At 41.4% G+C, this 27,618-nt stretch overlaps 3 long non-coding RNA genes across 5 annotated transcripts; 1 reads left to right on the top strand and 2 right to left on the bottom strand.

Moving 5' to 3' along the window:
• Positions 1–2,002: 2,002 nt before the first annotated feature.
• Positions 2,003–20,848, top strand: LOC112844859 (uncharacterized). Of its 2 annotated transcripts, XR_003217610.1 has the most exons (4): positions 2,003–2,119; positions 5,335–5,425; positions 17,699–17,853; positions 20,333–20,848. It is a non-coding gene; the product is annotated as an uncharacterized LOC112844859 (long non-coding RNA). The 2 variants fall into 2 exon arrangements; XR_003217609.1 differs by lacking the exon at positions 20,333–20,848 and having other exon boundaries at positions 17,699–18,022.
• Positions 3,928–4,495, bottom strand: LOC112844857 (uncharacterized). The gene is made up of 3 exons (XR_003217606.1): positions 4,429–4,495; positions 4,245–4,311; positions 3,928–4,139 (listed from the first exon to the last, which is right to left on the bottom strand). It is a non-coding gene; the product is annotated as an uncharacterized LOC112844857 (long non-coding RNA).
• Positions 20,849–22,636: 1,788 nt separating the features above from the next.
• On the bottom strand, positions 22,637–27,068 carry LOC112844858 (uncharacterized). Of its 2 annotated transcripts, none has more exons than XR_003217608.1 (3): positions 26,831–27,068; positions 26,233–26,523; positions 22,637–26,148 (listed from the first exon to the last, which is right to left on the bottom strand). It is a non-coding gene; the product is annotated as an uncharacterized LOC112844858 (long non-coding RNA). The 2 variants fall into 2 exon arrangements; XR_003217607.1 differs by having other exon boundaries at positions 26,713–27,068.
• Positions 27,069–27,618: the final 550 nt, after the last annotated feature.

Raw genomic sequence — 27,618 nt, forward strand, 5'->3', positions numbered from 1 at the left:
TGCCTTCCAGTCAGGTTTTAGACAGAACCACAGCACTGAAACCGCTCTGACCAAAGTGTTTAATGACATATGTCTGAACACAGACAGTGGAACAATGTCAGTCTTAGTTTTACTGGATCTCAGTGCAGCATTTGATACAGTTGACCACAACATATTACTCAAACGACTGGAGAACTGGGCAGGTCTTTCAGGAACTGTACTAAACTGGTTCAAAACATACTTAGAAAACAGGAAATACTTTGTATCAATAGGTAACTTCACATCTGAGCAGACAAGTATCACATGTGGAGTTCCCCAAGGTTCCATCTTGGGACCCCTTCTGTTTAACATTTACATGCTCCCACTGGCACAGATTATAAAGAAGAACAAAATAAACTATCATAGCTACGCAGATGACACACAAATGTATATCACAATGTCACCAGGAGACTGAGGCCCTGTACAGGCTCTTGGTAAATGCATTGAGGAAATTAATGACTGGTTGTGCCACAATTTTCTCTAGCTAAAAAAAAATAAAACTGAGGTAATAGTCTTTGGTGCCAAAGAAAAACGATTACAGGTCACCAGAGAACTTCAATCTATACACCTAAAAACCACAAACCAGGCGAGAAATTTGGGTGTAGTGATGGATGCAGACCTAAACTTAGAAAAACACATTAAGACAATAACAAAGTCAGCTTACTATCACCTCAAGAATGTTTCAAGGATAAAAGATCTGATGTCTCAACAGGACCTGGAAAAAACTAGTCCATGCATTCATCTTTAGTAGGCTTGATTACTGTAACAGCATCTTTACAGGTCTACCTAAAAAATCAGTCAGACAACTACAGCTCATTCAGAACTCTGCTGCTAGAGTCCTCACTAAGACCAAAAAAGTGGACCACATCAGTCCAGCTCTGAGGTCTTTACACTGGCTGCCTGTCCGTCAGAGGATAGACTTTAAAGTTCTGATGCTGGTCTATAAAGCTCTGAATGGTTTAGGACCAAAATACATCAGTGACCTCCTGACCCAGTATGAACCTTCCAGATCCCTCAGGTCATCTGGATCCGGTCTGTTATCAGTTCCTAGAGTCAGAACCAGACACGGAGAAGCTGCATTCAGCTTTTATGCTCCATATATCTGGAACAAACTCCCAGAAAGCCTCAGATCAGCTGAAACACTGTTTATTTAAATCCAGGTTGAAGACTCACCTATTCTCAGCTGCATTTGAATAAAGCACCAAATCCACACTCAAGTTTAAATTTCAAAACCTACTTTTTAACTACTGATTTTATCTACTGTTCTGATTTTATCTACTGTTTTGATATTTGATTTTACACACTGTTTTGTTTGTTTGTTTGCTTGCTTGTTTTAATCAAATTTAAATCATGCTTTTTATTTGTTTTTGTTTTTAATGTCTCTGTAAAGCACTTTGAATCACCTTGTTGTTGAATTGTGCTATATAAATAAACTTGCCTTGCCTTGCCTACTCTTATTACTCTTTCTGGGTCACAAAATAAAATTTTAATACATTTTCAGGCGAGAATGTGGGTGTGTAAACTTTAAATATCTGCTCGGTTTATCAAGATATCGCATATTTGTAAAAGTGCTCCGACATTTTCGGAGACGTCTGTTACCCACCAGCTCGATAGCTAGCCGGGAGCTCGAGGGTCACTGGAGCCGCCGAGAATGGCACAACTCCCGGCACATCATTTTCAGATCACCGCGGTCTTTCGCTACTCAGGTTAAACGTAATATATAAGTCACTTAGACAACCTAAAAATGTTATTGTTTGGCTTTTTTCAGTGTTTTATTTGTTCGTGAGTAAATCGGTTTGGTTGAGATTAAAGTTATAGTTTTCACACAGCTGAATAAACGTCAAACAGAAAACTGAATAAACAGAAGTGTGAGACGGTCGAGAATTTACACCAGTGTCCTGTTATATTTCAGATAGCAAGGAGCAGACGGCTGAGTTTATTGAACTCCACCGAGGCAGCGGTGACGCTAATCTGAAGGCTAGACCGTCCCATTTCACAGACGTTTACTTCCGGCCTACCCGACCTCCTGAGGACCTGGCCCACGTAGACTGCGAAGGCCGGGTCCTCAGGAGGATGCAGCCCATTTGGACACGACTCACAAGTACGTACAAGTATGCATATTGAGACAGGCCCACTGTTTGTACCTGTTCTATTTGTTTCCATTTATTTCCATAGTGATTCATAGTGAATTAAATAAAGCACTTTCTAACTCCGTAAATAGAAATGTGATGAGGGACGGCGCGACACGGAACAGAGGGAGATTCTGGCATAAATACACAGAAGGTCATGAGAGACAAGGGAACATACGGGGAGCACAGCTGAGGACAATTACACATAACAAGACAGGGAGGACACAGAACTGGAAAATCCTGACCAAGATGGGGACCTTAAACGTAACACAGGGAGGACAGAGACGACAGGAGGGGGCACAGAGAGCACGGGGAGAGCACAGACATAACAGGCTGGGAAACATGATGAACATGATGGAATTAAACACAAGTGAAAAAAGCCACAAGAATTCACAATTTAATAAACGCAGACACATAAATGGAGATAAAGGGCAAAGACACACGGGGAAATCTAACCAACTATACTGAACAGACAACCTAGGGATAAATACAAATAACAAGTAAGTCAAAACTCAAAACACCGGGTTAGAAGTCTCCAGGACAAATACAACATATGCAAACCAGAGAATTGCAAAAAATAACTCTTTTACATGAAACGCTTTTGTTTGGTAGAAAAGGACACATAAACAGAACGTCGAATAAAAAATAGAATGACTTGAAAAAAAAGGACATTAACTTGTGTTTAGTTTCACATTTAGTTCCAAACTCTGCCTGCAGGGCTGCACCTGAAGGCCTCCTTTAAATACACACTTCTCAGTCAGTCTCCTCATGGTGACGAACACCATGTTGTGTTGTGTATGAAGTGTGGAGAAGAGTCTAGTGTTCTAATAATCTTGGGACAAGAACTAGTTCTGATGGAGTAAACCAGTTTTTTTTATTCTGCTTGCACATTCAGCTTTCTGCTGAAGAAGCTGGGATGCAGGAATGATGAAGGCAACTTCAGTTATTGACTGTTGTCATCTTTCTCTTTTACTGCAGCATTAATTACAGTGTTTATGAGAAGCATTCAGAGGTTTTGGAGTGAGTCTGCCTTGATGTGCAACTGAATTCCTCTTATAGAGAATAAATATGCTGATGCTGAGCGGCTGCTGTTCTTCAGCTTGTAGAAACCATCATACACTTGCTGCCATACACTACACACCTATGCTTATTTGTTTATACTGGTTTTCTTTGTCATGGATTCTGAGTAAACTGAGAATCAGCTGATCTAACCTCTGACCTACAAGTTACCCACATTCAATTTTTAGCTGCCAAAACACTCGATATCCATCTGTAAGAATTTACATTTTACTATGTTTAACTTGTGTTTCCAATGTTCACTTTCTGGTGGGCTAAAGGAGATGTGACCACAAGTATGAAGATGAGGAAGTTGGACTTCTGCTGAATGATCATCATTGCAGCTGTCAGAGACATGCACACACAAAGCTGAAGCCCCACAGAGCTTCAGTCTATATCAGAATGAAGTGTTTACTCTAAGAAATGCACTAAAGACTGAAAGCAAGAATTTGACCTTTTGATATTTCTTCCTGAGTCAGTGTGTAAATATAGGTGATACAATTGGATCTCTTAGTCTGAGTCTGTGTTATAAAGGATTAAATGATAAATATAATCTACAGTTTAACTTTGTTTGTTTCTTAATTCTGGTTAATGTGTTTGTAGGTTCAGGGTTGAGGACTTTTAAGACTTGATGACAACAGCAGCAGTGTTAGTTGTAGGTCATTGGACTGTGGTCAAATGATGGAGTTCTCACACAGTTAAAATAAAGTGAAAGAAATCACATTTTATTTTACTGTAACACAAATGTTACTATATTAATAACACATTAGAGTGATGTTAAAGCTCACTGTCAGGAACACTGGGCGAGATGGACTCAGTGGCAGCTTAGTGCATTTATTCACAGTGAAACACCAGCGTCAGATATACAGGGATCCTGTTTCCTGTCCTGGGAAATGTCCCGCAGGCAGAGACCGACTCAGGCGCAGACCAGACCAACTAGAATTACAGTAACAAGTGAATTTACAAACACACCATGTGAAACTATACACAGTGAACAGGGATTTTCAGTGGTGCAGGGTAAAAAGGGAAGAGAGTACAAACATGCTCCGCTCGTTCGCTCCTCTCTCATTTGTCTTCAGCACTCTCACCCACTCCACTCCACGCCATGCTGCCAGAGAAACAGATCAAGGGAAAAGGACAGGTCCAGGAGTTTATGCACAGCAGAAACGTGGTTAAAACAAACTGAGAAATCACGCAAGAAACAGATTATCAGAGCTGTACTGACAAGTATGACTCAATGATCCAGCCAAGACGCCTTCTGAGCCCTCAGCTTAAATAGCAGCCCAGGAGTCAAGGTAATCAGGCAGATTGACAGCAGGCGCGTGGGCCAAGGGTGGGAACCCAGCTGAGCTCTGCCCAGGCAGACGGGTGAGAGACAGAGAGGTCAGAGAGAGACTAACTCAACACAACATGTGGCCTGGAAACTAGGCCGAGACACAGAGACCATGACAGGAAAGGGGTCGTCCAAGAAATCCAAACTCTTGATGTGATGATTACACGACGGTGAGCGAAGTAACAACTGCAGAGCGTATGTTGAATTAAATGGGAGAATCCAGAGACCATGAGAGTATGAGGAAGAAAACGGTTCTGGTAGCACTCACAAATGTCAGGTTTGGCATTAGGCATGATTTCTTTAACGGGGAACAGCAAGTGAATCCAGAACATGACGGCACCAGGACCTGAACCCAAGGAAACAGAGCTGATTACATGATTTAACCTGAAGCAAGAGTGGAGCACAGATAAGGCTTAGTTACCACAGCGGGTGACTGAACAACCTGACAATGAGGAGCCGGCAGGGCTGGACTGGGACAAAAACATCATCGGCCCATAAAAACAAAGAATCACGAGCGGCCCACCAGGCAAATGCCCGGTATGCCTGATCGCCAGTCCAGCCCTGCATCACAATATGAACCACATCAAATTACAAGGAAAACATATTTAAACTGCTGGAAGCAAATATGAATCTTTTTATACATAAACCATTTCGGTAACACTTACACACACTTGGCTGCTAAATGAATGTGTTGTCACACCATAACTGTTTCGTTCTTGTGAAAGTATTGCCAGCATCAACTAGTCTAACGGTCATCGACCAATCAAATTCAAGGGTCATGTCTGTGTTCTCCCACAGAAAATGATCGAACACGAACAACATGCTGCTTCAGACACTGATCCTCCCGGTGGAAGTGCACCTTCTTTCCCTCCTTTGGAAGATTATTAAGGTTAGTTTAAATTCAAAATCAATGGTTAAAAAATATATGAACACCAGATAATAAAAAAGTGAATGGTTCAGTCTAATGTGTGCTCTAGTGAGACATTAAACTTCACTAAAACTATGCAGTTATGAAACGTAACTTTAATCTGAGCCAAAGCCATTTGCTTAGTTGGAAATACATTTACTGCTCATTTAGAACAAATGACTGTCTCAGCACACGAGGACACAATCACACAGTCCACTGTCTTTGTTAGATGCGCACCTGTTTCAGCAAAGCTCACAAACTCCCTCCAACACAACGTCCGGCCCACTGTGCGGCTCCACCAATGAGATCCGAGGGCCTGCGCAGTGGCATTAGCATACAGCCTGTATAAAAAGCGCTGCTCTCAGTCACAGAGCTCATTCGTTGCTGCTAGTGATGGGATTTCCGGCTCTTTTTAGAGAGCCGGCTCTTTCGGCTCCGAACCGGCTCTTCACGTTGTTTTGTTGCTTTCATTAATTTATTATTAACAATAATATAAAATTATGCACAAAAGGAATTACTAATGTTAAAAAAGTGGTTTTATTTATATATGTTTATATATAAATATGTACGGTTGCCCCTAGAGATAAAGCACGCACAAACTCCAAAACACATTTCTAGTGGTGATGGGTCGGTCGTGAATGAAACGGCTCTTAGAGCCGGATCTTTCACGTGAACGACGCGAGCCGTGGGTTGTTTTGTTTTTTTTCCTTTCTCTCACCCTCTCTCGCACTTTTTTCCCACTTCACTCTGCATGCGAGCCTTGTGCTTTGCGCTGGGCAGAGGGGGGAGGGGCGGTAGTTACACTGGCAGTAGCACAGGAACAGAGCGGGAGGGAGAGAGAGAGAGCCAGGGACAACAACGTCACATTAGAAAGGTATAGTAATCATCCACAACTATTTTCAGTTATGGATGATAAAGGATTCAGAAAGTTTATTCATGCAGGCCCATATGACAGAGAATGTGCATCTACTTTTTGTTTTCATATTTTAATGTATATTTAATTGTGTTGTGGTTTGCAGTGTTTGTGTTGTTTCGCTTTAAATTTGTTTAAAGGGAAAACGCTGAAAATGTAAATAGTTAAAAGTTGAAATGTGAATAGTTGGTTTTTGTATAGTATGATTTATTTATTACAGTTTATGTGGAGTGAATAAATAAAAGTATATTTATGGTGGCTTCTAGAGACAAAGCACGTACAAACCCCAAAACACGTACAAAACACGACAGAAGTGCTCCAGGATGCTCGGCGCAGTGTTGAGCTTTTGTTACCGAGTGGCTACACAAGCCAGCAAGTACCAACGACTGGATTTGGTGTGTGGTAGTAACAGGTAAATGAACTTTTTTTTAAAAAATTATTTGAATATATATGAGTGCTTGTGTATAAATACACAAACAATACACATATGCTTTCAATTGTGTAATTTAAGTGATCTCGGTAGCTCTGCTTTGGAAGTTCCCTACCAACTGCACTTTCAACTGGACCATGGCCAATCAGAGAGGTCCCGCCCCTGACTATCTCTGATTGGTTTAGTCCACGATAGGGGCATAATGTGTGTCTGTTGTTGACCACACGGAGAGTTGCAGAGATTTTTTTGTTGTTGTTGTTACCCGAACAGTTGGTCGCACCGGTGCGACCAAATATTTTTTTTTAGTCGCACCATTGAAAAATTTGGTCGCACTCTAGAGACCTGCACAATGTACCAAAGATGAAACCTTGGAACATTTACTGTTATCCTGCTACAGAACGGTAGAGATCAGACAGCAAATGGCTAAAGTGGGGTTTGATATTGATAATAACATAAAAGCTATAAAGTAGAGCTGCCACGATTAGTCGACTAGTCACGATTACGTCGACTATCAAAATCGTCGACGACTGATTTAATAGTCGACGCGTCGTTTGAAGCTTTGTAAGATCACAAAAGACGCAGGAATAAGTAGTAGGATTTAAAAGTGTAATAACGGACTGAAACAGAAGATGGCAGCAGTGCATGTAAAGGATGCCAGCTGCCGTTAAACCCCGAAGAAGAAGAAGCTGTGTCCCAGAATTCATAGTGCGGCCCAGCGCAGTTGTCAACAATGGCGGCAGCTAGTTAGTTTTAATATTACTCTTATTATTCTTTCTGGGTCACAAAATAAACGTTTAACATATTTTCAAGCTGTAAGTTTTACGTCCAATCGATGCATGATCTGATTAGTCGACTAATCGCAAAAATAATCGGTGACTAGTCGACTATCAAAATAATCGTTTGTGGCAGCCCTACTATAAAGTATGGCCTTTTAAGGAAAAAATGTATGACAATAAAAGACGCCTTTTTTGGCTAATCATGTGCATTATCAATACCCACATTTGGAAAACAAGAGCCAAGGTGGTCATTGAACAAAAGATGATAGATAGTGTGGTTGTTTGTAAGAATATTCTTGCAGACTTGAGCAGGAGGAAAACTCTAGAAGAAAAAATAATAGCCCTTTACCTTGAGATCTGTTAAAGATATGATTAATGTTAAAATGTTTGAGTACGATTTTGGGGAGGTTAATTGAAATGTATTTCTATGTATTTGTTGTAAACTATTGTGTGTATTGCCATGTATTTTGATGCAAGTTTTCTTTTTTGTGTGTTGTTTTGTTATGAATTGCCATGAATTTTGAAAATGGTGGAAGTAATGACCCACCTTCTCGTGATTATGTGGCGGAGGAACTTATTTTCCAATCTTCTTGGGTAAACCCGCAGGACATCTATTCTTTCATTTCCTTACCCAATAGAAGAGAGTTTGAGTTGTGCTTTCTCCAAGAAGCCCCCTTGCAATGGTTTTTGGAAATTCATCATGCCAACTTAAATCATCCTAAGTGGAAGGAATGGTCTGTAGAATCTCCAGTGCAGCTAGAAGTCACAACAATTGTGGTGAAATTTTGGACAGGAAGAGTTCCAGACCAGGATATTGAACTCTACCTACAAAGGTACTGTCTTACAACCTCCTGTTAAGCCGGTTGATAAATTCGGCTTATGGTATGAAGTGAGAAAATTCAAGGTACGAATGCGGAGAGATGAAGCAGGTCATATTGTTTCCATCCCTAACTCCATCTCTCTGGGCCCTTTTAATGGGCGTATCATATATCCTGGACAGGCAAACAGATGTTTCGTCACTAGACCATCAAGCAAGAGACTGCCTTACCTTTAAGTGCTGCAAGTGCGGGGAGTTGGGTCATAAAGCTAAAGAATGTCAAAATGACAGCGAGTGTTCCCTGTGTGGACCAAAGGGACCTCCTCAGCGCTGCCAGAAGCCTTAAATTCAACCTCGCTACAAAAAATGCTCACATTTGGAAATTAATCCTTAACAAATCCACTTGTGGTCTCTGAAGCTATTTCAGGACAAGAACCTAGCAGTCGTACCTCAACAAATCTTCCTGGTGCAACAGAGTCGCAGACAGACAACAACAACATAGAGGAGGAACTGACGCCCCCAACACAACATGAAGAGATAACAGCATGAAGTAGAGAAGAGCCAGAGGATCAGTTCTTGTCAGAAACCTCTGAGGTGGAATGCGAGAGTGAAGACGAGGAAGAAGTTTTATCAGAAAGCTACATAAGCGCAAGTGGTAGTGAAGAATCACCTATTTTGACTCCAGTGGAGATTTCTGCTACGGATGGCCCAGCAAGACGAGATGAAGCGGATCCACAAATAGGGATTTTTCTAAACAAACATCATCGCGCAATGGAGGAATTGGTCAATGAAACAACCAAAGGAGGTAGGAAAGAAGTGTCTCGATGACATCTTATGGCAGAGACAAGAGAAAAGACGATAGCTCCAGCCCTCCACAAGGTAATGTTGAATCTACAATTTCCCCCTGTCTACTGAGCAACCTCCTACTACATAAATATGAGTACTCTTAAAATAATAACATGGAATGTTAGAGGGTTACAATCAGAAAGACTAAGAAGGAAGAAAGTGCTTTTTCTGCGACTACTACTACTTTCTGAGACTACTGACTGGGTCCAAGCCAGACAGTAGTCTCAATAGGGGAAGACAGTGCAGACGGCTTTTTGTTTAAAAACACTCACGTGAATATCATAAAGGAAAGAGATATAACACCTGGGCGGCTTTTACTTGTGGATTGTTATTATGGTGGTCAAAAGTTCTGGTTAATTAATGTATATACCGCACCCGAAAGAAAAAAGAACTGCTAAAGAAAATGAGAGTTGTTGGAATGTGGGATTAATACTGTTTCATGTGGGATTTTAATATACGTACGGAAGAGAATGACACGACATTCAAGGAGTCCAGGGAAGGCAAGCTATTAACACAAATATGTAAAGACGCATCTCTTTACATATTTACGTGCTTGTATTTATTAATTAAACAGGTTGATCAAAAAGTGGTCCACATTACTAAATTAGACCTGGGGGATCTCCACATTTTCACTCACCTTTACTAAAAACTCACCATATAAAACTCTGACCTCAAAGTCAAAGTATGAATCTGGAGCAGAAGATCTTCCCAAAGCACACCTGTGCATTCCTGAGTCACACTTGATCATTTTGAGGTCAAAAACACAATTCCTCTTCCTGAAGCTCCATCTTTATACTTCATGCTGAATCTGCCACTCTGAGCTCTGCTTCCATCTGTTTTAATGAGGATATCTTTTTTTTTTTTTTTAATTTGTTCATTTCAGGCACAACAATAAAGTTGAACATAAAGTGCACAAAAAACAAAAACAAACAACAAAATGTACCTGAAAAGGAGTGGGATGAAGAAAACTTATTAAATCCCACCCCTATATTCACTTATCAACAAAAACAATAAACTTCCCGCAGCTACGCCCAAGCAAAACAAATAGAACCTTCATAACTGAATACAGAATATATTAATTATAAATTGCGTTACCACAGGTAACAGGCAATAATAATTACAAGTAACAAACACACATACATATACATACATACCTATATATCTACACACACATGTACATATATATACATACATACACACAAACTTTTTTTTTTTTTTTTTTTTCCCCTTGGAATCCATACCAGCAATGGTAAGAGAACAGACATTTCAGAGCACACTAAAACCATCATTGATTATACTGTGACCAGACCAACTGTCTGTAGAGAAATTTAAATCTATGAATATTTTTGCATTGTTTCAGTTGTAAACTCAGACTGTTCCAGATTTTCACACCACATACAGACACACAAAAACCTTTACGGGTTGTTCGAGTTCTGGGTAATTTGAATTGTCCAAAGCCTCTCACATTATAAGCCCTTTCTCGAATTTCAAATATAGTTTGTAAATTTGCAGGTAGAAGTTTATTAAAGGCTTTGTATAAGATTATGGATGTATTGTAATTAACCAGATCCTGGAATTTAAGTAACTTTGCCTGAAGAAAGAGTTTGTGAGTATGATCTAGATAACCAGCCTTGTGAATAATACGCAGTGCTCGTTTCTGTACTGTGACTAATGGATTAGTTGTGTTTTTATATGTGTTTCCCCACACTTCCACACAATATGTAAAATATGGAAGAACCAGAGTACAGTACAGAGTACGAAGTGCATCTTTATCAAGGTATGGTTTCACTTTGTTCAAAACTGCGAGGCTTCTGGAAATTTTGGTTTTTATGTGTCTGACGTGGGGTTTCCATGAAATTTTGTTATCAATTATGACTCCCAAAAATTTGTTTTCACTCACATTATCAATGGGTACACCTTCTATAGTAATTGGTAATTCTATATTATATTTTAAATTACCAAAAAACATTGCCTTAGTTTTATTTATATTTAATGATAATTTATTTATATCCATCCATTTTTTTATTAATTTTAGCTCCCTGTTTACAGCCATTACAAGATCAGTATAACCATCGCTGCTGAAAAATATGTTGGTGTCATCTGCGAACAGTATGAGTTTAAGTACTTGAGAAACATCAAAAATATCATTTATGTAAACATTGAAAAGTTTTGGTCCCAACACTGACCCTTGGGGAACACCACATGTAATACCAAGTTTCTCTGAGTGGTAATGCCCTATGCTAACATATTGTTCCCGACCCGTTAGGTAACTTTTTAACCAGTTTCCAGCTTTCCCTCGAACACCATATCTTTCCAGTTTGTCCAATAAAATTGAGTGATTGATTGTGTCAAAGGCCTTTTTGAGATCAACAAAAATACCAACTGCATATTTATTTTCATCCAGTGCATTGGTAATTTCTTCTACTGCCTCAATTATCGCCATAGAAGTGGTTCTTTGCGTTCTGAAACCATACTGACCAACATTTATTATTTGATGTTTTTCAAGGAATTTTTCTAATCTTGAATTAAAAAGTTTTTCTAAAATTTTTGAGAATTGAGGCAGTAGAGAAATAGGCCTATAATTGGTAAAACTGTGTTTGTCATTACTTTTGTATAGTGGTATTACTTTTGCAATTTTCATTTTTTCGGAAAACAACCGGACTGAAATGATAAATTACAGATATATGTTAAGGGACTAGCAATGTTCAGAATAACCTGTTTAACTACAGACATATTTATGTCATGATAATCCATTGAAGACTTACTTTTACATTTTAATGTGATATTTATTACTTCTTGCTCATTTGTAGCTGAGAGGAACAGTGAAAAGGGATTTGATTTTATATTACTGATGTTTTCATTTTTTTGACACGGGATGTCCGCTGCTAGTTCAGGGCCAACATTTATAAAAAATTTATTGAACCCATCAACAATGTTACTCATGTTGTGATTTTCACCATTTGCATCAATGAAATATTCAGGATATGATGTTCCAGAAGATCCTTGTTTGATTAAGTTATTTAACACATCCCAAGTTCCTTTTATATTGTTTTTATTTTCATATAATCTTCTTCTATAATAAAGTTGTTTACTCGTTCTTATAATATCAGTCAATTTATTTCTATATGCTTTATATCTTTGTTCCACTTCTTTTGTTTTTACTTTGATGAACTGTTTATACAGATTGTTTTTCTTTTTGCAAGCATTGATTATTCCTTTTGTGAGCCAAGGACTTTTTATCTTTTTTTTCTTTGTCCTGTGTTCGTTTACAGGACAATGTTTATTGTACAACATAGTGTAAATATCTAGGAAATTGTCATAAGCCTTGTCCACATCTGACTCTTCATACACCGAACTCCAATCTTGTTGTGCTAAATCGAAATTGAAGGCATGAATTGCTTCTTCATTTATTGTTCGCTTTGCTATTGTAATCTTAGTATCTATTTTTTTTAAATCACAGTCACACAAAGTAAAAACTGGTAAGTGGTCAGTTATATCACAGACAAGCAGGCCACTATTAATTTGGAAATCCATGACATTAGTAAAAATGTTGTCAATAATAGTGGCGCTATGTGATGTTATTCTGCTTGGCTTTGTTATTGTTGGATATAGTGATAAGCTGTACATCGTGTCAGTGAAGTCATCAATGGCTTTTAACCTTGTTGGGTTTAGCAAGTCAATATTAAAATCACCACAGATGAATAGTAATTTTTGGTTCACCGAAGCAAACATTTTTTCTATCCATTCATTAAAAGTGTCGATACTTGAACTGGGTGTCCGATATATGCAACTTATTATAACATTTCTCTTTTTTTCATTCATGATCTCAATAGTCAAACATTCCAAAATTCCATCAATAGCCATAGACATAGTTGTTACAACATTATATTTTATAGAGTTATGAACATATATAGCAACCCCACCGCCCGCCTTATTTAATCTATTCATGTATTTTAAATCATATCCATTCAAACAGAAATCTATTCCTTTATCGACATTAAACCAAGTTTCAGTGATGGCTATAACGCTAAAGGGTCGAGAAAATTGTTGTAAGTAGTCCTTAATGAAATCAAAATTAGAGTACATACTTCTACTATTAAAGTGAATTAATGAGAGCTTCCCGTCTAGGTTGATTTTTTTTTCATATTGTTCCTGTGTGAAATAATTACAATTTTTAACAAAAGAAGAGAGAAAATTACTTTCAGAGTCTATTTCTGGGTCTATTATATTATGCTCCTTATATTCACAATCTAGATCAATAACTTTCTGTTGGAGAATTGATTTCAACGTGTCCATGTCATTTCCTGGTGTAATTAGAGATGTTGGTGTATTTATCATCTTTGATTGTCATTAGAGTTATATATTACCTCGATACATTAGTGTCAGTTGTACTTGTCCAGATCCTCCATGTTCCTCACTATCAGTACTTTTGCCTCTTCTGGTGTCCCGTTTAGCTTGATGAAAATCTTGCAGTTTGTTACCCATGTATGTTGTATTTTACCGTTCTTCTTCAGTTGCCTTGCCTTCCTCGCGATGTCTGTGTTTTTTCGTGTCAGATGCTCATTAATGAAAACGTCCGTGCCTTTCAGTTTGCGTCCTTGTTTCAGCAGTGCGACCTTGTTTTTCCGATTGACGAATCTCATAATGACGGCCGGCGGTCTGTCGCTCCTCCTGGGCAGTGGGTGACATGCTTCTACGTGCTCCAAGTCCATCTCTATCCCTTTGCTTTGGAGGAAGGACGCCACCTGTTGCTCCACCGAGCGGTTCTCCTCATCGCTTGGCTCCCCGACGTTCCCGGCCACCGCGCGCGCATACGAGCGCGGCTTGATTTTAATACCGCTGATGACCACGTCGTTCGTACGGGTGTACTGCTCCAGCTCATCCACCCGCCGCTCGAGATCCATGATTCGTCTGTCCTTCTGGGCATTTTGGAGGCGTAGCTGTCTTACCTCCTCCAGAAGTCCCAGGAGCAGCTCCTGCTGTGCCCTGACTGCGGCCACGTCTCCGCACAGCGCTCCGAGGGAGGTTTTTATGTCCTCGACCTCCTCTGGTGTTGGGCCTTTCTTGGGTGGCATACTGGGTAACCAGCCTTTCCAGTCCAGGGGTCCTTTTTTATTTAACTGGCGAGCTAGCAGTTGCTGGTAGTTAATTCGTACAACTTGCTAGCTATCTCCCGGCTAGGGAGCGCAGCCCGAAACACTTCGATCGATAGAACTGGTAGGATGTTGGTTGTCCTCTTCTTAACCAAAGTCCTGTTTGCCGTTTTAGAAGTTACAAAAGTTACAAAAGTCATTGCCCGTTGATAAGCAGCGACTGCAATCTTCTGCTCGCTCACATTTTTCCTCACAGAAGAACTTTGTGCTTCCAGACAAAGATAAGTTGCAGTTAAGCGTGCCATTAAATCCTTCAGCTGCAGACCAAATATTATGTTTTGCCTTGACGAGCCCAGCTGGGCCAGTCAGATGAAAAATAATAATAATACATTTAAAAAAGATGGATAATCACAACATTATTTAGTGTATGTAAATATTAGACTTGTAGTCAAGACCGCCTAAACCAAGACCAAGACAATACCAAGACCAGAGGGTCTCGAGACTAAGACAAGACAAAGTCGAGACGAGACCAACACTCAGACCGAGACGTAAAAAGTCTTTAAACTGCAGCCAGATGCTGCTTCGTTTACAGGTCTCAGGCATATTTATGTGTTGTTGCACTCGCACAGCCCTCCTCACCGCTGTCTACTGTCTCACTCACTGAGAGGACAGACGGATGCTCCACTTGACTGTCGCGTCTCTCACCCTCTCTGTTTTTCACATAATGATATGATCCTATATCCTCGCATGTCATTGACCACAATATGGAGGGATGGGAGCACAGCTGAGCCACTGTGTGAGAGCTGAGCAGCCAAAGGAAATTAAGTGAGGAGCCGGCTCTCGCTCAATGGGACTCGACTCTTCTGATTCCCTACAAAGCGCTCTGTGAGCACGGCTCTTAGAGCTGAAGACCAAGACCAAAGTCTGTCGAGATCAAGATAAGACCAAGACCACGTAAAAGTGGTCTCCAGACATCCAACTCTAGTAAATATATGTATTTCATAAGGTGTTTTATAAAGTTGAGTATGTTTTTAGTTCAAATTCAAATTAAAGAGCAACATTAAGATCATCAGTCCTCACCTGACAAGAAACAGAGAAAATGGAGGATTTTCATTCTGACTTTAATCCTGATGTTGTTGTTAAACTTCAGAAGAAGCGCGTCTGACACTTCACTCTGTCAGATCATCAGAAAGCTGAAGTTACTGAATGAGTTGTTTCCTTTTTATCACTTCCTTCAACTTTTTTAGATGCATCCATCACACAGTGATGCAGATCAGTACTGTGAAGTTTCCCTGATGCCGTAAGTGTGAATGAAAAGAGTTTCAGACCAAAACCTGACGACAGCTGGTTCGACCTCTGAGAGCAACACATGACGCATATTGAGATATTAAGATATCTGGTCAAATCATCCCATGCAGAAATCTTACAAACTGAGTTTATAAGCAACAACAACAACAACGTCTCAGCAGCTTAACAGATAAAATCCTCACTGCAGGGCCTGGGTCTGATTCTGCGTCAGACCATTTCCTGTGTCATTTCCACTCACACTCTTATCACCCTCCTGTCTCATTTCTGCACTGTGCTATCTAAAACACAAAAACCATCTACATCTCAGAGCTGACTGTTTTCTTAGGAATAAAGAGAAATAATAATTCATTTGTTTAGAAATCAACATATTTTTTTGCTGTCTCATTTTGAGATTATTTTATATAAAATACTGAAAGTAAATGGCAAAATAAGCCAAATGGCACAAAATTGAAAATGGATCTAAAGACTTTTTTGAACATGAACCCTTGAGGAGGAAACAGATATCCCTGTCTTGTAGCAAGAACAGCAGGCTAAACAGAGATACCCAGAGATATTGTGTTCCTCTACCTGATAGACAACAGTAAACCATTTAAAATATAAAATTAAAAATATTTGATCAAGTCATTTCATGCAGGAATCTTACAAATCGAAAGCAGCAACAACAACAACCTCTCAGCAGCTCAGGCAATGGAAGAAATGACAATGAAGGTAGAAATAAATAGTTCTGTTGTCTCCTTCCTGCTGGTTTGACTTCAGTGAAACTGACCAGTTATTAAAGTAAGAACGAGTCACTAGAACTCAGTTCTGCTCACCTTCAGCTTCACTGGCTGCCAACTTCAAAGAAGCTTGCATAAAGTCTGTGTCTAGGCCGTCATAGTTGGAGGAGGGAGTGGGTTTGACTTACTTTAACTCTCACTAACTCACTGTCAGACTGAATTCACAGTGTTGTTAGAGTCAAGCTGGCTGAGCAGATGACCAATGTACTGACGTTTATAGTCCTGCTGCAGGGCCTGGGTATGAATCTACCTCAAACCATGTCCCCTCACACTCCCACCCTCCTGTCTACTAAACACCACCACATTACTGCCAGCTTGATCATTAAGTACCCATACATCCAGAGCCATCTATTTGTTGTGTGCCACCCCCAGTTTATATCTGGGATCCAATATGAAAATGTACAGATGGTTCCCACAGTTTCCCAGTATATGTGTGTGAAGATGGGAGCAGAGAGTGTTTGAAATGTAGCAATGCTGGAACTTTATGCAGGAGAAGCAGGAGCAGCATTTACAGGCTATTTATCACCAAGAACTTCTGTTCAACCAATGAAACAGTTTCCACTGCGATCTGTCGGCAAACTAAAGTCATTTCCTCGTCTCCTTTTCAGTCTGTGGGTGAGCGTCAGAGCTGAACACAGGGAGTAACCAGGAGCGTTTAAACATGTGCAGTTTAAAGTGTCAGAGCTCTAATGTGCAACTTTAAAATTAGAAATAAGTAATAGTAGGTGTGTGGAGACGGCACCGTGCAGCTGGACCTTTAGCTGTGGGACACTGTGCGACAAACTGCACACAAACAGTTTGTGTGTTTGCTGATGTTTGTTAAGCTGATAGAAATGTAGCATTTGAAATGAGCTGATACTTAAGAAAAGGAATTCCCTTTATGTTCCTTGCTCCTCTCAGTTAGATGCAACTAATGTATTTTTCCCCAAATCCTTCTGCCTCTCACCGATCATCACTTCGGTCTTTGTTACGTTGAGCTGCAGATGATTCTGCTTGCACCGTGTGACAAACAGCCCAGTATTCAGCCTCATCACCGTCACTGTGTCACAAACCAGACAAACGGAGGCACTGGTAACCATGACAACAAGACGTTATTTACAAACAGAGATTACAGCTATGATGTGACTCTGAACTATGATGTACGTGAGATTCTAAGGAATAGCAAACGTGATCTGTACAACAAACATGAAGTACTAGGAAACTATATACATATGAATTCTGTGACACGGGAAAAGGGAAGTCAGGCCGGGGGAACGAAAGAGTAAATATGGACATGAACTGTGCTACTTATTGTAGGTGGAGGACTGGCATGAGAGGGGTAAGAGGTCCGAGTGAGGCGGTGATGGTTCCATGCTGGTGATGGTCCGTGGTATCCGGTAACTGTGGCAGGAACAGAAGTGAGCATGAGCTGTGGAGGAAGAGCTGCAGAGAAAACTGGCGTCCAAATGAAGGTGAGTATTGTCAGAGTTTGAGCATGGGGAGCAGGTGGATGACTACAAGCAGAGAAACACGAGGTGAGCAGATAATATCACTATGAACAATATCACAAGAGCTGTGTCGGCTGCACTAACAGAGGTTAGTTGAAGATCTGGTGACGAGTAGCTGAGAGCGCTGGTCTTAAGTATTGGCAGTGTTAAGGTTCAAAAATATTGAGGAGGAATCCAAAAATAACCACAGATCCAGCCTGGTGCAATTAGACGGCATTTTAATGAACACATGTGTGAGTCCGACCGCTGTGCAGATTTCAGCGTCGAACTAGTCAAACTGAGGTTTTATAGGGTTGGGGGTGATACTGCTCCCCCCCCCTCTCAGACACAATACAGCATACGTCAACTCAAAACCACAATGACTTTTAACATAGTTTAAAACAGAACATTGTCTTCGCGTCGAAGCCAGATGCTTCCTGTCTCCATCCTCGGACGCTTATCTTCTGGAACATCAGGTCCACGTTCTGCACAAACTGTCACTCATGCACAACTTTGCAGTTGCAAGCAAAACATGATTAACTCTTACCTATATAAATGAGTCTCTCTAATATGTGTGTGTGCGTGCACGTGCGGGGGCGCGTGCGTGCTGTGTACTGCGTACGTGTCATGACCTCTCTCACTATATGTGTCTGTATGTGTATGTCACGTCTGTCTGTGCGTGCAGAGTTTGCATGTGCTCTCTGAACCTTAGTTGACCTCAACTTAAGCAACCAGGCTAAGGCCATCCTGTGTGTACTGATCTTGACTTATATGTAAAATATATAAAACAAATGTTTCAATCTAACACAACTACTTAACGCTTACTCAGCGATAAATGCATAATAAAACACCCTGCTCTTAACTTGCACTCACTCTGCTTTCAGTTTCACTTCTGCAAAAGCATGCCCTGCAGAAGTGTTTCCTGTCTCATTTTGGCACAGAGTGTATTTCCTGTCCCTGCAGTCTACACAGAAACATTTAAGATTATTATATAGGAGCATTGAAAAACATTTAAAATTATAGATTCAACTCCACAGTTTAAAGTGGTTCTTCTTGGACCTGTAATAAAGACTAATATAATACCAATCTATTTGAACATCTGAATGCATCTGAATGCAACATCACTCTCAATCATGAAATGGTAATGATGATTATAGAAATAGCAGCAAACAATAGCAGTAAAATATTTCTCCTCTTGACAGCAGCTTGATTGCAAACAGGTGTGGACTGCAGGCTGTAATGCAATGACTCCGCCCAGAGGTGGAACCACCAGCTCTATGGAAAAACCCCGCACTCACCCGGACAGTGACACACGGATACATCCAACCACTGCAGAGTCATCATAAAACTTCTGAAGATGGCAAACTCAACACGAACAATTTATAAAAGACTCCACAAAGCTGGGTGGGACAGGCCTTGAGGACACAGCACTCATCTGGTCTGGTCCAGCAGACGTGTTTGACTGGAGTCTTTGACTCTGGTCACGAGTGAAAGTGATGGTGGAGGAGAGGCGGCGATGGTGCAATGTGGTGAGGCAGGGAGAGAGACTGCAGGCTGGCTACAGGTAAGTCAGCAGGGGGGTGAGCGTTCACTGCAGTGTGGAATCTGTTGAAAAACACATTCAAGTGTCTCGCTCTGTCCTCACTGCCCCCAGCTCCTCTGTTGTTGGATGGCTTGAATCCAGTGGTTGTCTTCATGCCACAACTCTCTCACGCTGATCTTGCCCTTCAGTAACACCTGAACCGTTCTAGCCTCGTCTCTACTGCCCGCTCTGAACGCCCTCTTCTTGTTATTGAGGAGAGCTTTGATATCCTTAGTCACCCACAGCTTGTTATGTGGGTAACAAATGATGTCCGTGCTGGGACAATGGAGCTCGTGCTGAAGGTTATGTAGTGAGTGACACACTCAGTAAGCCCACTGGTGTCCTCACCGTGAGGCTCACACACTGTCTCCCAGTCTGTCACCTCAGAACAACCCTGTAGTTCCACTAAAGCCTCCTCCGACCACCTACTACTGTACTTCTAGAGGTCACAGCTTCCCTCTTCACAACAGGCACATAGCAGTGGGTGAAACAGGGATTTATATAAAAGCTATGATGTATTTGTATTCTGATGTATTTACCACCCCGTCGTAGATCAATCAGCGGTATGCTGAACTCTCATTGGTAGACCCTTAAATTGTTGTCATGAAGTTCAGCCTGGATATCTTAAAAAGAAGGAAACCGAACTTCTTTTCAAGCATTTAAGACTAACAGGACCTGGACCTTTTTAGCGCCCTCTGTGGTTGGATTGTGGAAGTGAAACAGAGCCACAGCCTGCGCACACACAGTTTAACACATCAGTAACTGCACAACATGCAGAGCAGGAGTGAACATGCTGCAACACTTCAACCTGATCATAAGTGTGTGTGTGTGTGTGTGTGTGTGTGTGTGTGTGTGTGTGTGTGTGTGTGTGTGTGTGTGCAGACAGTGAGCAAGAAGACGATGGTCTCCCTGAGGATGGTGTGAGGATGAGGAGAGGACAGATTTCTTACATTTCAATTCTTTACAGTTTTTGTCCTTCGTGCTTTTGAACCATCACACCAGGAAAGCTGATTCTTTTTGTCTGTTTCTGATAATAAGACGTCGTGTTCAGCTGTCTTTATCATGCAGTGTAGTAAACATGTTTCAGTGTGAATGTTAGAAAGATGAGATTTTACTGTGAAGCTTTTTTATACCAAGGGAATCATAAACACTTCAGTGATGTAAATAATTCTCTCAGAAGCTGGAAACTCCAAGCAAAACTCACTGAACCATAAATAACTGTAGATTACAATATGATGAGAAATGAGGGCTGAAATGTGAGGAGGTTTCAGACTGTGCAGACTTATGGACGTATCATAGATTTGGATTAAATGTGGTTTATGAAAAGTTCATGACTGGTTTGTAGGTTTCCCCTCATTGGCTGTCTGACCTGCTGACTTACACAGGTCAGCTTCACTGTTTGATTCTGACAGCTGAGCTCACACAGGCTCTGTCATCTGCTGTGTTTTGTTAGAAATACTTTGACTCACAGAAAAAGCTGCTCAGCTCTTGTTCTGGACACATTTGGGAGAGAAGCTGCCTCTGTGTGTAACAGCGCCCCCTGCTGCTCATGATGATAAATGTGCAGATGCTGATTCTTGCAGTGGCTGTTGATCCAACTGGAAGTGCTGTGGTTACAGGTCCAGCTTCCTCCTGTGAAACCTGCACTAGTGGGCTGCTGTTACAGACCACCAAGTCCTGATATCCTGTATCTCCAGGCCACATGTACAATGCTGCAGTCAGTCACTGGAGACCTTAATATTGACTGGTTCTCACATACCTGTATTTAGCCACGTCCCTGCTCAAGACGATTTTGTGTGATCAACTCGACCGTAATAACAGAAAAATGCTTTTGAAGAAGGAGTCGGAGGATCATCATCCTCCTGCACTGACTAAAACTGAAGCACTGTTTGTTAACTGCAGTGAGAACTCTGACATTTCTAAAGTGAAGTTTATTTATATAGAAGAAAGTGTTAACAAGCTTAAAAGTTGATGTGAGCAGTAAATAAAAGGGTTAAACACACAGTGTCGCTCTCAAACTGCTCCTCTTCCTGGAGTGAAGCACAGCCTCTTCTTCCTGCTCTTAAACACAGCACCTCCTCTCTGTCCACGTGTTTCCTCGTTCCCTCCCCTTCAGATCTGCACTTTGAAGATGGGTGTAACCAACATGTGGTGACGTGTAAGAGCTGACAGGCTCCATTCACTGCAGAAACACATGTTGTTGAGATCAGAGCTCAGACTAGTTTCAGTTTTAAGGAAGAGAAACTCGCACAGTCACTGACACTGAGAGGAGAAATGGCACAGAAAGGAGTTCAGCTGGACCGAGAAACCTTCTCTTGTTCCATCTGTTTGGATCTACTGAAGGATCCGGTGACTACAGCCTGTGGACACAGCTACTGCATGAACTGTATTAAAAGTTTCTGGGATGAAGAGGACAGGAAGGGAATCCACAGCTGCCCTCAGTGCAGGAAGACTTTCACAGCGAGGCCTGTCCTGGAGAAAAGCGTCATGTTTGCAGCTTTAGTGGAGCAGCTGAAGAAGACTGGACTCCAAGCTGCTGCAGCTGATCACTGCTATGCTGGACCTGAAGATGTGGCCTGTGATGTCTGCACTGGGAGGAAGCTGAGAGCCATCAAGTCCTGTTTATTCTGTCTGGTCTCTTACTGTGAGAAACACCTCCAACCTCACTATGATGTAGTTCAGTTTAAGAAACACAAGCTGGTGGCCCCCTCCAAGAAGCTCCAGGACAACATCTGCTCTCGTCATGATGAGGTGATGAAAATTTTCTGTCGTACTGATCAGCAGAGTATCTGTTATCTCTGCACAATGGATGAACATAAAGGCCATGAAACAGTCCCAGCTGCAGCAGAAAGGACTGAGAAGCAGAAGGAGCTCCAGGTGAGACGACTCAACATCCAGCAGAGAATCCAGGAGCGAGAGAAAGATGTGAAGCTGCTTCAGCAGGAGGTGGAGGCCATCAATGGCTCTGCTGATAAAGCAGTGGAGCACAGTGAGAAGATCTTCACTGAGCTGATCCGTCTCATCCAGAAAAGAAGCTCTGATGTGAAGCAGCAGGTCAGATCCCAGCAGGAAACTGAAGTGAGTCGAGTCAAAGAGCTTCAGGAGAAGCTGGAGCAGGAGATCGCTGAGCTGAAGAGGAAAGACGGCGAGCTGGAGCAGCTCTCACGCACAGAGGATCACAACCAGTTTCTACACAACTACCCCTCACTGTCAGCACTCGGTGAGTCGACACACTCATCCGGCATCAATATCCGTCCTCTGAGCTACTTTGAGGATGTGACAGCAGCTGTGTCAGAGACCAGAGATAAACTACAGGACATTCTGAGAGAGGAACGGACAAACATCTCACTGACAGTCACTGAAGAGGACGTTTTACTGTCACCAGCAGAGCCAAAGACCAGAGCTGGATTCTTAAAATGTTCATGTGACATCACACTGGATCCAAACACAGCACACAGACGTTTGTTATTATCAGAGGGGAACAGAAAAGTAACAAGAATGGAACAACTACAGTCTTATTCTGATCATCCAGACAGATTCACTGACTGTTCTCAGGTCCTGAGTAGAGAGAGTCTGACTGGACGTTGTTACTGGGAGGTGGAGTGGAGAGGTGGAGGAGTTCGTGTAGCAGTCGCATACAAGAATATCAACAGAGCATGGTCGGACTCTGTTTTTGGAAGCAATGACAAATCTTGGGGATTACGCTGTGACACAAACAGTTACAAATTCTTTCACAACAAAGTCCAAACTGTCCTCTCAGGTCCTCGGTCCTCCAGAGTAGGAGTGTACCTGGATCACAGAGCAGGTATTCTGTCTTTCTACAGCGTCTCTGAAACCACGACTCTCCTCCACAGAGTCCAGACCACCTTCACTCAGCCGCTCTATGCTGGACTTTGTCTTTGCAAAAATGGAGCCACTGCAGAGTTGATTAAAGTCAAATAGAGAAGACAGGTTCATGTTGATCCCTGATCATTATATGTACTTGTGTAGTGTCTAAATGAGCCTTTACATTTTAGAAGCTGAGAAGCTCAGAGGTCCATTGATGTGTGGAAATAATATTGCACTGATTCAAACTGTACTTACATTTATAAACCTTACATCAACATAAATCTGCATTTGTTCTTATGGCTGATAATCATGTGAGTTTAAATTCTACTACTCTTCATATTCAGCATGTGTGAAACCTTTCATCAGTCTGGTTAGTGCTTTTATTCTGGAGTTGCTGTAGCGGGTTGTCAAATGCAGTGATTCATCAGTTAGTCAATGATCAGAGAATTGATTGTTTTGTCATTATTTTAGTCACATTTAAAGCTGGTTCCAGTTTCTGAAACGTGAAGATTGTTGATTTTCTTGATCATATATGACCTTAAACTTAATGTCTTTGAGGTTTGAACTTTTAAAATGTAACAAATAAATAGTTAATGTTTGACATTTAATATTATTTTTCATTTGAAAAGTTTGATCATACTTGATCATTTCTACATTAAAATACAGACAGTAAATGATACAGGCCTGTATATTGTGGAGGAGAGACATGTTTCTTTGCCCTGAGCTGTGTCTGGCAGGCAGAGCGTCTCCACGCTCCACAAATCTGATGCTTCTGATTTGGAGTAAATGAGCTGAGGGAGACACCTGGAATCTCAGCCTGGACACAAAGGGAAGAAAATCAGCAGAGTTATACACAAGTGGTGATGTTGAATGACTGGCAAATAAACGTCCGTTTTAATAATGGACCAAACTGCTTCAAATGGTTCCTCCAAAGCTTCTTTAGAAACTTGGCTGCAAAGAGGAAAACTGTTTTGTTGTTTGTTTGTTTTTTCATGTTTACACGTTTTCTTCTTCTCTCATACATAAAATACAGTTCTTAATCTTAGTAACATGAAAAACTATTTTGTTGTCTTGTTTTAAATGTGTTCTCTATATGTGCCTTATCCAGTCTGTCCAACATGTTTTTTTAAACATCGGTTGCACAGATGGACAAACAGAAGCAGAGCAGAGGAGATTGTTTGGGTAGAAGTGGAGGACAAATGCTTTTTTATTCATGCTTTGCCTGAAAAGGCTTCAGAAGTTTTAGTGTCTCATGAAGAATGTAAAGTTTCTCTTCAGCTCATTATCTCTGTAAATAAATAGGCTCCAAATGCAGAAAAAAAATCCTCAAATTGCTCTTACTGTGGTGCTTAATGCTACAATTTATACTGGGATTTTTGACGGGGTCAGAAATGATCATCCTCTCTAGAGATGGTTTGGACACACAGAGAGATGTCAGACAAATGATGCTGAACACAGAGGAGACCAAAGACAAAGTGCATGACTGTGGTGAAGGAGGACGTGCAGACTGAGGCAACATGGAAGCAAGTGCTTTCTGATAAAAGTCAGATGAAGGCTGACCCCAATTTGGACACAAACTCAGGTTTTAAGGTTTTTTCTTCTTTTTTATGAAGTTAAAATTAGCTTTCACCTGAAAAATAACACACAGCAAATAGAACAATACTACATTCTCACACACACACACACACACACACACACACACACACACACACACACACTTTGCTTTCACTTTTTCTGAACTTTAAGTCTGAAGTGTGAAGGACACAAAGATCAGCTGTTCTCTGGTTACCTGCTGGAAATCAAATGCTTGTGTATTTAAATTTTGTGGTGCCGCCACTGTAATATTATGGGACTTGTTAACAACCCCTCCCCACCCACATCACCAGTCTGAGTCATGGTGTGAGTAACCAGCTTCAGTCAGGCCACAAAACAACCACTCTATACTCAAAGTCCTTTGCATTACTTCCAAGCACTTTGTTCTCCAGTCTGTGTCTTTATATATTTCTCCTGTTTGTTATTTATTCCTCTTGTGTTACTGTTAATATTTGATTCCTGCACAGTTTGTGTGGAGCACCCATAATTGTGTTGTACATGTACAACGACAATAAAGAGCTATTCTATTCTTTTTGGAATACTAAAACAACTGAGCTAACTTTTTTCAATTTTTTAACATTGTTGATTAAACTAAAAAAGAAAATTACAACTAAAAGTTTTGCAATGAGACATTTTTTTTACACTGTGTGAACTTCAGCTTTCAGCAGTTCAGCTCTTGGCAGGTGAATGGTTCAGACTATTTCAGCAGTTTCCCCAAATATTTTAACACTTCAAATAATCCAACTCAGATATTCAGCTTTCAGCATTTACTCTGCATTTTCTTAGGAAATGTGTTCTCTCATTTGTTTATTGTTTGTTTATCATCCTCTGGTTTTCCACCTCTACGTTGGATCCTCTCACAGAGTGAGAGCGTTCAGCTTTGCAGTTTCTACATTTTCATCACTTCAAATCGTGACACATTTGAAATGTTGACAAATGACTCCGTCTGTATCCTGCAGCCTGCATGAATGCAAGAAAGGAAACCAGAGTGTAACAGTCACAGCATGAACTCAGGAGGGGTCAGAGGTTCTCAACCATCGCTATGACAACCAGTCGCTCATCTGAGTTTCTCAACATCTGCGTCACAAAACACGGAGTGTTCAGGTAGCAGGACCCCAAAGCAGACTCAGCACACCGCAGCTCAGAACTATGTACAAGTGTTTATTTAACTGAGGAATCTTTTAACAAAGCTTGGAAATGAAAAACTAAGGCTCATGCCACGGGGGGAAACGAGGAGCGTGGAGCCCAGGAGCGCCGTAATCGGGACCGTGGGGAAACTGCAACAGAAAGGGGAGACACAGTTAACAGCACGCAGGTTGCCAAAAATGAAAAGCTAGACTTCATAAGTTGCCGAGGCTTACAGGTAGAGCAGGACTGTGGAGCGAGGAGGGGAGTGATGCCCGGGAGAGAATCCTTAGGGAGGCAGGCAGTCAGGCAGGAGGACAGGCAGGCCACCGGCTTCCACGCTGAATGCTGGTCACACTGGAAGGAGACTTACGGACTGGCGAGGAGAAGCCGCCCGAGCTGGCTGAAGTAGTCCTCCGGTGATTGCCTTAGATGAGACGCAGGTGGTTTGGAGGCGGCCCAGCCCGAGGGTGTGGCCACCGCAGCCTCCCACAGCTCCCAGGATGCCGAGCCACAGGCGTGACAATCTGAACATAAAGTGAAAATATTCTGATCATTTTCAGCTCTGTGTTTGAACAATAACTTCATAACTTAACAACAAAAAATGCTTCCTTTTCTTTTCCTGGGCCTCTGTGCATTTCATATATTCAAATCTATTCATTTGGTGAAAAATCTGACTTCATTCCACCATTTGGTTATTTTATGAATGCAGATACCTGTTTGTTTAAATGTGTGAAAACAGATGATCAACACTTTTCTCTTGGCTGCCAGATCTCATATACAGCACATGAATATGTTTGTCTCTCAGACTTGAATGAGCATGCCCAGCCATACAGAGGGGGTCTCCTGAAGGCTGCAGTGGGAGTCTGCCAGGCCAGGACTGTGTGGGACCGCCCCGAGTACAACAGCTCAGCACATCATTGTGGTAAAGAACAGAGTTTTTGCATGTGTTGCTACAGCACTGCAGACATTTATGAAACTGTGTGATAATCTGGGATGTTGTGGTATGCACTCTATCAAGTGGTAATGAAGCCACTGTTTCTTGTTTTCTTAGCTCTTCTGCATTAACCCTGTTTTCCCTTGTTTCCAGTTCACCAGTCTCTTTACCTGGTTTCTCCAGAGCTCATGCCTGGACGCTCACCACCTCCCTCCCCTCCTGGCCTCCATTCTCTCTCTGTCACATGGCACCTCTGTATCCAGCATCCTTTAGCACAGTGGTTCCCAAACTTTTTTCGCTAGGCCCCCCTTTGTTTTACAAGAAAAATGTTCGCGCCCCCCCCTCTCGCGCGCACGCACACACGCACGCACTGACACATCCTCCAACCACACACACTCATATTTTGCTCCATTGCGGTTTATTTCACACCTCAAACATTTAGTAAACAATTAAGCAAATACAAGTAATCTGCAGGTAGTAATAAAATATACTACTAACTCTTTCACGCTGCGTCCACACCTACACGGGTATTTTTGAAAACGCAGCTGTTTCGTCCACACGGAAACAGCGTTTCGAATCACCGAAAACGGAGATTTTTTAAAACTCCTTTTTTTTTTTTTTACGTGTGGACGAGGAATACAGAGTTCGTCACGCAACGTTAAAGCTATGTGCCTCTTTTCACGTC

This window comes from Oreochromis niloticus, unplaced genomic scaffold (genome assembly GCF_001858045.2).
Source record: "Oreochromis niloticus isolate F11D_XX unplaced genomic scaffold, O_niloticus_UMD_NMBU tig00001726_pilon, whole genome shotgun sequence".
Lineage (NCBI taxonomy): Eukaryota > Metazoa > Chordata > Actinopteri > Cichliformes > Cichlidae > Oreochromis > Oreochromis niloticus.